The sequence below is a fragment of the Orcinus orca genome, chromosome 6, assembly GCF_937001465.1.
Source record: "Orcinus orca chromosome 6, mOrcOrc1.1, whole genome shotgun sequence".
Classification (NCBI taxonomy): Eukaryota; Metazoa; Chordata; class Mammalia; order Artiodactyla; family Delphinidae; genus Orcinus; species Orcinus orca.
The window spans coordinates 88,830,312-88,842,155 of record NC_064564.1 but is presented as its reverse complement, the minus strand read 5'-3'; the positions used below and the strand labels follow the sequence as shown (position 1 = coordinate 88,842,155).

Genomic DNA, 11,844 nt, shown 5'->3' with positions numbered 1-11,844 from the left:
ACTCTTTCTTCCTCCTCATATATCTCGAGCCACAGTTCTCTACTACTGTGGTTGGTCTTGCCTCTTTTGATTTCCTATTATGCTTCCATTTGCACCAGAAGAAAATGGACACGAAGTTGAAATTGAATATAAAATGTCAGAACTAGAAAAGCTATTAGATCAAATTAAGGTAAAGAAACAAGTGAAGGATTTGATGTGTCTTGTTCCTTGTGGAGACAAGTACATTGGACTTTATCAAAGTTAATGCTATTAAACATTTGAATCATGTGCTAATTCACCTTATGCTGAATCTATGCTTATGTGCAGCAGACTTTTGATAATAATTTGGCTTTCTGTGTAGATCTGTCTGTAGATCACAGGTAGAAATCAGAGGATCCAAGTTCCTAGTTATAAGTTAATAAACAAGCTTCCTGGTTTATATTTCAGATTTTGTTAGTAAGCGTTCACCTGAGAGAGAGAGAAATCCTCTGTCACCATGCTACAAAATCAGGTTCCCGAGGTATAACCCTGGAACATGGAGGTACTGCCACTTTAAGGCTTCCCCAGGCACCTAGCAACTCTTCACCATGGGGCACTTTGATTCCTACTTGTTGCTAGTTGTCCACAAACACCTGCTCTATAAAGAGAGTCCACCTCTTGGTTTGCAAGGCCAGAAATGAACACGGCTACTTCTTAAGAGGCAATTACTGACCACGATAGACCTTTTACTCTTAAGAGCAAAAGCTGGAATCCTCCCATCTGTTAACACCTGTTAATCTTCTGAAATGCACCATGGAACAAAGACACTTGTTTTTTTCTTTAGACACATGATGTGAAAATCCATTTTTACAGCCATGCAATTGTGTGGGAAGCTTCAGAAATAAAGATTACAACAGAGTCCCTTCCAAACTTTTTAGAGATTCTTCAGACGATGATGAGAGTTTGATGAATGTTGATGAGAGTTTGATACATGTTCCAAGGACTGAACTGTGGGCCTTTTCAACAAGTAGGAAAAAGGATCAAAAATGCCTAAAAGCCCTAACACCCGTTTTTAAAAAACACTGGCAAAATATAACTATTGAAAAATACAACTTGGAACTTTATCATAATTAAGGAAGCACCTGAAAGGAAAGTTGCTTGACAATTTTGAGTTACTCTCCAACTAAAAAATCTGTTTAATGGACTTTAAAATGATTTTGTATTTGTGTTTAAGAAGTATGCATTTTTTTACAAAAAAAGAAGTATGCATTTCTACCTGGTTTGGCAGTTTAAGTACCAGGCCCTAGCCAGAAAAAAATCTGAAGTGACTAATGCAGTGCTTCTTAAATAAGAGCAAATTTGAGCTGCCATCCCAAATCACTACCATCTCTTCTGGCAAGACTAGATTAGCACTGACTCTCATCTGATGAAGGAGTCACCTCAAGCTTGGAAACAGCCAGTCGGGATCATCCAGCAAGTACAGGGTAAAACTGAAAAAAGATCCCAGAATTCTGTTCTTTGGCCAGTCCATAGAGAATGGAGAATCTTGTAGAGTTGATGTCATTAACACTTGGATACATTTAAGAAGAGAGAATGACTCTAGTTTCTTCTCTGTCTCTTTAGCTTAGCTCAAAATAACCAAGCACTTGCCCTTACTGACCTCTAAAGATCAATTACTGTTATCTGTCTTCCCTGCTCTTGCTTTACATCTCCTCTTTGTTTTATTCAGCTGCTTGACTTTGGTTCTGCTTCTGGCCATTTGGAATTGGTGTTTGAGCTTAGTCTCTGTTCCTTTAGACCCTGGATTTTCCTAACGGATTCCAATTTGGTTTATTCTGCTGGCTTTCTATGCTCTGGGCTATCCTAGTTCTTGCCCTTCTGAATCTAATTTCCAGCACAGTCCACTCAGCTGGCTGACCGGCTGTTTTCTCTGTGTGTTCGAGAGTATAAGTGAGTGTAAGGGGGGGCAGGGGGAGGGTGTGTGCACAATTTGGATAATCACTCACTAAAATGAGAGAGAGACAGAGAGAGAGACAGAGAGAGAGAGAGAGAGAGAGAGAGAGAGAGACAGAGAGAGAGAGAGAGAGAGACAGAGAGAGAGAGAGAGAGAGAGAGAGAAGGAGCTCTAAACAGAAGCAAGGGGAGGGGGGAAGTTATGCATTTGTTACTCCTTATTAACCATCCTGAGGTTTGAGGCAAATTCTTAATTGTTTACTTTCCTGCCAAGAATTTTATCTCAGCTCTCAGATTTTGCTGCCACCTGGTGCTAAAATGTTCTAGGTAGTGATGCCTAAATAGTTTGACAAACTCCAGAAGTATAACCTAGACTCAGAGATAACACAAATTAGGATACTGGATGCTTAACATAATAAATAAAAGATATAACATTGAAAAATCCATAATTCAATATCATATAATCATTTAAGAAATGAATGTAGTATACCTGTTAGAACAAATTTATAAGAAGCAATAGTAGTAATTACTATGTAGCTCTGAGATGTCACCATCTCTTAGAAGTATGGTCCCCATTTGAGCTGTCACTCCTGAATATGACAGAATACTTAGTGTTAATACACATTAACAACAAATAATTTCTCTCAGTTAATGTCCCCCCTAATTTAAAGTGGGAGGGGGCATTTAACTTATACTCTTTGTAAGTCAAGATTGGCTAAATTTGGGGCTTCCCTGGTGGCGCAGTGGTTGAGAATCTGCCTGCTAATGCAGGGGACACGGGTTCAAGACCTGGTCTGGGAGGATCCCACATGCCGAGGAGCAACTAGGGCCGTGAGCCACAAATACTGAGCCTGCACGTCTGGAGCCTGTGCTCCGCAACAAGAGAGGCCGCGATGGTGAGAGGCCTGCGCACCGCGATGAAGAGCGGCCCCTGCTTGCCACAACTAGAGAAAGCCCTCGCGTAGAAACGAAGACCTAACACAGCAAAAATAAATAAATTAATTAATAAACTCCTACCCCCAACATCTTAAAAAAAAAAAAAGATTGGCTAAATTTGCCCAAGATTTATTTGTTTCACAGAAACTATTCTTTCCTTTTATGGTCTTCACTGGTCTGCTGTTTCTCCCCATTCTTCATCCTGCTACTATTGTTCTCCATTGCTTCTCCAGGCAGGATTTGCTTCTGTTGCTCCTGCTTTTCCATAATTATGTTTGTCCCTGTTTTCCACTCACTGTTGAAAGTAGTTTTTCCTTCCAGCTGATAACATATCATGCAGCCAACTTTTCCAATTCTAACCTTTAAAGGAATGCTGTCCTATTGGACTGTCAAATAGAGCTTTGCTCATTTAGCTTTTGAGTCCCAGGTGTGAAGGGATGTTAAAAGAATTCCCCCAAAACCCAGGCAAGAGAGCAGTTTGGTAGTGTCATCCATCGGTGGCAGATTATATTTTCTAAATGTGACAAAAAGAATAACCCCCATTCCACATACTCTTATTTACAATGTGACTTTGACAGTCCTCCCATAGAGAAGTGGAATCTATGTTCCCTTCCCTAGAAACGGTGGATTTGTGGTTGAAAGAAGCGACACTATGTGACTTCCAAGGTTAGATTATAAAAATAATCATTTCCCTGCCCAGTTCTCTTGGGAGACTCACTTTTAGAACCCAAACACCAAGCTATGAGGAAGCCCAAACTATCTCACGCTGAGACACCACATGGAGAGATCACTTGTATTTTTTCCAGCCATCAGCCCACCTGAGGTCCCAGCCACAGCCAGCATCAACTTTGAAGACACCTCTAGATGATCCCAAACCCCAGCTATCAAGTCACCTCAGCATTCAAGCCTTGCTAGATGAGGCCCCACACATCAGAGACCAAAAACAAGCCAGCCCTGCTGTTCTGTGTCAAAATTCCTGACCCACAGAAACCAAGAGTATAATACAATTATTGTTTTATGACACTGAGTTTTGGGGTGGTTTGTTATACAGCAATACTGACAGAAAAAGTATCCTCTTCAGTGTGTTCCTCATAAGTCGTGAGCGGGTACCCCAAGATGGGTGCAGATCCCAACTCCCCTTTATCTCATACATAAGTTTCTTATCAGCTTGAAGCATCTTTCTTGACCAGAGCTTGACAGCCTTCATTTCTTGTTTTCGGGGGTCTTACTTCTGGTCAGAAGCCCCACTATTAATTTCAGAGACTGTTTCTCCATTTCCCCCAAATCTGGGCCTTCACTGTAAATACTTTTGCCTCACTCATTTCTGACCCATTTCTCATGTTACCTATCCTTGATTTCTCATTCCATCATCTACTCCTGGAATCCATATCTTCTTGGGATGAGTGCCAGTAGGAATTGTACCTTTCCAGAAGAGACTCCAGCCTACCCAAAGGAGTGTGGCCTCACCTGCTGGTTCCTACAAAACAATCATAGCATTGATAGCCCAGTATCAGTATTTTCTTGATTGTTTTAAAATTTATTGAGATATTACTATATGCCAGGCATTGTGCTAAACTCTCTACATACTCATTTCAATCCTCTCAACAACCTTATAGAGTAACAACTATTATCCCTCCAATTTTAAAATAAGGAAAATGAAGAACAGAGAAGTTAGGTAATTTGCTCAAGGCAAGATGGCCTGTAAATGGTAGAGGGGGGATTCAGATGAAGGTGATCTAACCCCAGAGCCCATGCTCTTAACCACATGTCCCATGTACAAGACATTAAACAGCTGGCATGCATCAAACCAAGCCCAGGTTTTAAGGACTATTCCAGGGTGAGGTGAAGACCTTACTTACATGTCCCTCCTGCCTTTCTCTTCCTCACAGCTTCCTATTTCTGCACGTAAGGGCACATGCATCTCTACAGGAGTAAGCAACCACTTCTAGGTGAAGAATATCCAGTTTAATTGTCTACAAAGAAAATAAACATTTCTCCAAAAAGAAGCAACAAAATCTGTAGATGCATAATTTTGGCTGCTAAAACCTAGCCAGGACAATTTATATTATACCACAGTCATTTAGCTTTTTAGGCTAAAATATCTGCATTCAGGTTACACAACAGATCTTCCCAAGAAAAACAGGTAGAAACTTTGGGTAACTAAAGGGCCAGTTCAGGACTTTAGCCTCCTGAGACAAAGGACAATCTGCCTCAAAGTGTATTCTTGCAGGGCAGAAACTGCTCACAGCAATTTAATAATAGTGCTTTGCATTGGTTTCCGCCAATATAACAGGGGTGTAGCAGGCTTCCTGGGAGCAGCTATAGCTGTTGCTCCAGGCCTACTATTGAGACTGCACTCAGCATTTTGATGTATTCCCACTGTAGGTCCACCTCTTTCATGCATGGATGAGAAATGAATATTTTACCGAAAATCCCGTGGGACTAGGGGAAGAGGTTCTATATTGAAAAATTATATTTTAAACATTAATAAAATCTGTTAAATATCTCTGTTCTTTCCCCAGTTTTCCATTGTGGACAGCAGCTCTCTTTTCTCTTCAAAATTCTTTCCCCTCCCTCCAGAATTATTCTCTAAGCTCACACCCCTCTCAGTCTCTCATTCCAAATCAACACCAAAAATACTGGCAGAAGTTGAAATTGGATGCCTGCAGCACTATAGCTCCACTCAGTGTGACTGTGAAGGACAGTGTTGAAGAGAAATTTCTTCGGTGGTCAAAACTCCAAGCAGTACACCTGGTTGGTTAACTTGCCTGGAAGGAAGATGAACAAAAGTATTGCTCTACATTAATTCATGAGCAAATCACTAAGAGTTTGGATTGGAAGGAAGATGACTGGAGAATTGGAGGCAGTGAGTTCTGGAGAAAAGGTATGAGGATAGACCTCTTTGAAAGAGCACAGAATATGATATTCGTGTCCCAGGTGAATGCTAACCAAAGAGCAAGATCTTAATCAGGTAGACAAGATGACCTGTTTTGTGGATGTCAGTCAGCCTCTTTCCCCAGTCACTCCTGTCCTTGACCAAGGCATTCATAAATAAAGTGGCCATGGCTACAGGGATAGAGGTTGTCCATGCTGCTGATTAAAGAGCCAGTCTGGTTACCTCCACTACTGAGTCCCTAACTGCCAAAAGCAAAGACCAACACCAGTCAAATATATGACATTGTTTCTCAGTTCACCTGGAATCAGGCTGAGTATACAGAGCCATTTCCATAATAGAAGGGAAAGTGTATTGTTCTTACTGGAATAGATACTTACTCTGCATATGGATTTGCTTTCCCCTCCTCAGTGATTCTTCCCTAAACACCCATCTATGTATGGACTTACAGAAAGCCCTAATCACCGTCATCGTATCCCACAGAGCATTATTGCTGACCAGGGAACTCACTTTACAGAAAATGAGGGCAATACTAGTCTTCCCATCACCTAGAAACAGCTCACTTGATTGAATTATGTAATAGCCTTTTGAAGGTTCAGTTTAGTGCCTGATGGATGGCAAAACTTTGCTCTTCAGGATAGATGAAGTGGACTTTGTGTATCTTTTGGTTAGGAGAGGGTTAACATGTTTTCAGTCATGTGAAGAGTAGTTTAATCATGTTATACGAAAGCATGGTCTCGTTGATGGTTTTATTTGGAAATTAAATATAGTTAAAGAGTGTGTGTAGACACCAAGTTGACAAGGGATGAACTATGCTGGATTGTGATATGTCAACCTGGATGAACTGAGAACTTCATTTCCTAGAATTCCATTTTTTGTATGAGTTAGAGGTGGCTAAGAGAGGAACTTGTGCTAAAGGTCTGAAAGGCTGAAGTCAACACTTTCTGAGGGTTATTGTGGTCAAATGTGGTGATGAACAGATACAGAGGTGCCTTGCAGGTCCATCTTGTCTTTTCCCATTAGCATTTAAACATGTCTTTCCAATCTTTAAAAATCTCTCCCTTGACCTCATGGCCCCTTCCACACTACTTTCTCTTCTTTCATGCTGTGTCCATTTTCACCTTTCTCCTCAATCCTCTGCTACTGGCCTATCACATCCTTCCCCTTAAAATTGCTCTCACTGTTCTTCTCTCTATACTCATTTTTTCCCCTGGATTTCTATAACTATTATATGCTGATAGTGCTCAAGAATATATCTATCCAGGTGTCTCCCAAGTTTCATACCTGCATATTCAGTGGTCTACCCAGCGCCGCCACCTGGATGATAGGCACCTACAACTCAGTGGGTCTATAACTAAATGTGTCCTATTTCCCCTCAAAACTATACCTCCTTCATATCTCAGTGAATAGCACTGTCATCCACTCAGGTGCCCAAGTCAGAAACCTGTCACTCTCTTTGCTTAGGTTTCCTTTATCTTTTGCCTGCAATGATTATTGCAACAGTCATTCTTCCTCAAGTTGTGAAGCTCCAGTTCAATAATACAGCTAGGTCTCGGGTCAAAATGGAGAGCAAGCCTGCTGTTGCAGCGTCAAGCAAATGGCTGGAGGGTATTTGAAAATGGTATTACAATGCTGCCGGGTTCAATAAACTGGGCTTAATGTGAGATGATACAACATATGAGAATGACGATGTAAAAGAATCCATAAGAAGGCTTCCTGAGAACCTTTATAACAACAGGGTGTTCTGCGTTGAGAGCACTGGACCTGACCGTGAGGCAGCAGATCTTGCCTAAAGAGCAGTGGACAAAATATGAGGAGGATAAATTCTACCTTGAACCATATCTGAAAGAGGTTATTCGGGAAAGAAAAGAGAGAGAAGAATGGGCAAAGAAATAATCATGTAGTTTAAAAATCTGTGGATGCAACCATTCTCAAAGTATTTTTATGAAGTTGGTTAAACCTGGAATATACAATGTGGACCTATCTGGGCTGTAAATGTATTATTTTAAATAAATGTCTATAATAATTATAAAAAAGTAACACAACTATAATGTGCCATACAAACACTATGGTTTATTTTCAGTATAGATGCATCTTAACCCTGAGAATGTGGGGCAATAGATCTCCATTTTATGGGAGAAGTTGCAGCTGATAGTGGGCTGAGATGAACAAAAGGAAAACATGCTTGCACGATAGCGGACATTGTCAGTGTGTTAGACCTGGTGACAATGCTATTCTTTCCACAAATATTCATTAATTTCCTACCATGGACTAGGGACTGTGCCTACAGGATATGCTTCCAGGGCATTGATCCACTGTGTACTTTTTCTGGGTCCTGCACATGTAGGGGATACCAAGATGAAAAAGTCATGGTCCCTGTGCTTAAGGGGCTCTCAGCTCTCTTCATCATGACCCACGTCAAATGATATCTCAGATGGCCCTTTCTAATGCTGAGCTCCTCCCACAAAGAGTGCTGCAGTAAAGTTCCTTCCAGGGCCTATTATTTTCAAAGAATACATTAATTTCAGAGGAAAATAAAGTCAGTCTAGAGGCATAAGTAGGCTGTCGTCCAGATGCAAGGATTCTGGAAAACCACCACCAATTTAAAAAGCTATATGCAAGGATTCTTTTTTTGGTGACACATAGGGACCACCTCATTGGGACCTAAGCTAAACTGCAAGCAATCTCAGTAGTGAATTCAGCCTTGTGCTCAGCCCTTTTCCAGAACCTCTGGCTTAATTATGAGAAGAAAACCTATTTATTCTGAGACATCACCACTTTGGGATAAATTCCTGGAAGCCATCATAAAAGCAAAGGGAAGATCTTTCTCAGAGTCTCTTCTCTGGATTTCTGAGAAAGAAGTGTTCCGTGTTTAGCATGTCAAGTTGCTTTTCATTTCAGTCCATGGATTTGCCCCTTATTTAATTCGCTTTGAACTTAGTTCTTCCTGTCCATCCAGAGGCCTGGGTCTCCTATGGGAAGGTAATTCAACCTTTCTCGTGTCTTCCTCAGATATCATCTTTCTCTGAGCACATTCTTCATATTATTAGTTACAAAATAATAAAAATAATAATATTTATATAGTACCTTACATTTCACAAAACTCTTTTCATGTGTTTTAGTTCATTTAATCCTAACAGATCACAGAAAGGCAGAGCCATGAGGAACCTGAGGTTCAGTGAAAAGTAACCTAAGATCACATAGCTGTTGGATGACAGACCTCACAAAGAACCCAGATATTCTAACTCACATCTTCTTTCAACTATTTCTCCCTATATTAATCCAGTGGCCAAAGTCATTTCTAGCCCTGATCCATTTCATTTCATCCTTCATTTATTCTGAAATCTGAACAAAACTATGTTCATACTGGGAGCCAAGGAACACTGATGTCTCTCCTGGGGATGAGCTTGGTTGTAGGGACCCAGGAAGCCCCCCATAAGCCAGGACTACCAGGACCTGCCAAGAACAAGAAAATGCAGGAGTTCTCCTGAGGCAGGGGTTCTCCCCTTTGGCTACACATTGAAAACAGCTGGGGAGATTTAAACACTACTGAAGCCTGGGTTCTAGCCCCAGAGACTTATATTGAATTGGTCTTGGGGGCAGCCAGGCCATTAGATGTTTAAAAACTCCCCAGCTGATACTAATATGCAGCCAAGTTTGGAAACATTGCCTGAGGGCTTCCACGTGTTTACCTGTTCCTTGCAGGACCTGTGGACTCATTCTCTCTTTCTCCCTTTGCTAAATGCTTATTACACCAATCATATACGGTTGTTTAATAAAATCTAGAAAATGCAAGAGGCAGGATCAAGATGGTGGAATAGGAGGACCCTGAGCTCACCTCCCCACGACGAACCCATCAAAACTACAACTACATATTGAGCAACTCTCACTGAGAATGACATGAAAACTGGCAGAATGACTCTCCTACGACCTAGGCTGTAACAAAAGGACCACACAGAGTCTGGTAGGAGGGAAGGAGAAGTGATCCAATGAGGACCTGCACCCCTCGCGGGTGACCCAGAACAGCACAGGGATATCACAGGTTTGGGGATCCTCCCTAAGGAGTGAGGGGTTCGAGCCCCATATTAGGCACCCCAGCCCTGGGGTTCAACACTAGGAACATGAGCTGGTTTGAAAAGAAGTGGGGCTTACCGGAGGGCTGTAAGAAACAGAGACTCTGCTCTTGAAAGGTCACGTGCACAAACTTGCTTGCTCCCAGTCCCAGCGTGGAGGCAGCTGTCTGAAAACTGCCTGGTGCTCTGAGGGCCTGCCCCCCACCCCATACCAGGCTCCTGTTCCGCCGCTGCTCCCCGCTAAGGCCGAGGCCACCACTGCCAGTGAGTGTGCTCACACTTGGAGGGAGATGAACCAGCTTGGTGTGGCCCTGCCTCTAGCCAGGCAGGAGCCCGCCACTGCCATCACGAGCTCACACCGGGGAGGGAGCAGAACCAGATGAACAGCGTGTCTCCAACCCCTTCGGTTCCAACACCTCTGACCCCAGCCCAGCCTCTAACCAAGCTCCACACACTGGGGGAAAAGTGGAACCAGCTCAGAAGTGCAGCCCCAAGCCCTCAGGCTCTGACCATGCTCCCAACCAAGGTGGAGACTCCATCCCACTGGGGAGAAACCCAACTTCCTCAGGGCTCCTGCTCCAGCCCCTCTGGCCTTGGCCCCACCCACGATAGGGCGGTGACTGCCTTTGAGCCTAGGAGAAACTGGTGCTGGCACCTGGCTCTCTGCACCCAGCCCCGCTGATTCCAGCCCTACCTCCCATCAAGGTGGTGGCTGCCAGTGCAGGGGGGAAGACATGGCCCATGCTCACTTCAGATCCAGCTCTCCCACTAAAGCCGCTGGAGACACGCAGACTGCATAGGGACCCTCCCACACAAGGACATGCCTTCAAGACCGGGATAGGTAACTGTTTCACCTAATTTCATAGAGACAAACAGAGAAAGGTAAACAAAATGAGAAAACAGAGGCAGATGTTTCAAATAAAAGACCAAGATAAGGTCCTTGAAAAAAACCCTAATGAAACAGAGACAAATAATTTACCTGATAAAGAGTTCAAAGCAATAGTAATAAGAATGCTAACTAGACTTGGGAAAAGAATAGATGAACAGAGTGAGAAATTCAACAAAGTACTAGAAAATATAAAAAAGAACCAGTCAGAGGCTGAATACAATAACTGAAATGAAAAATAAGCTAGAAGGAATTAATAGCAGATTAGGTGATACAGAAGAATGCATAAGTGATCTCGAGGATAGAATAGTGGAAATCACCCAGTCGTAACAGCAAAAAGAAAAACAAATTTAAAAAAATGAGTCCCTCTGGGACAACATCAAGCATACCAACATTAACATTCAAAACATCATAGTGCTGGCACGAAAACAGACACATAGATCCTTGGAACAGAAGAGAGAGCCCAGAAATTAACCCATGTACCTATGGTCAATTAGTCTATTACATAGAAGACAAGAATATGCAGTGGGGTAAAAACTGTCTCTTCAATGAGTGGTATTGGGAAAACTGTACAGCTACATGGAAAAGAATGAAATTAGAACATTTTCTCATACCATCTACAAAAATAAACTCAAAAGGAACTAACATGAACTAAAGACCCAAATGTAAGCCTGGAAACCATAAAACTCTTAGAAGAAAACATAGACAGTACACTCTTTGACGTCAGTCTTAGCAATATCTTTTTGGATCTGTCTCCTCCAATGGAAACAAAAGCAAAAATAAATAAATGGGACTTAATTAAACTTAAAGGCTGTTGCACAGCAAAGGAAACCATTGACAAAATGAAAATACAACATACTGAACAGGAGAAGATATTTGCAAATGATACGTCTGATAAGGGATTAATAACAAGCTCATACAACTCAATATCACAAAAACAAACAAGCTGATTAAAAAAATGGGCAGAGGACCTGAACAGGCATTTTTCCAAAGAAGATGTACAGATGGCCAACAGGTACATGAAGAGATGCTCAACATCACTAATCATCAGGGAAATGCAAATCAAAATCACAATGAGCTACCACCTCACACCTGTCAGAATTGCTATTCTCAAAAAGACAACAAATAACAAGTGTCAGTGAGAA

General features: G+C 42.0%; 1 pseudogene; it reads left to right on the top strand.

The window, feature by feature from the left end:
• The first annotated feature begins 7,302 nt into the window (after window positions 1-7,302).
• Window positions 7,303-7,644, top strand: LOC101288989 (cytochrome b-c1 complex subunit 7-like; annotated as a pseudogene).
• Window positions 7,645-11,844: the final 4,200 nt, after the last annotated feature.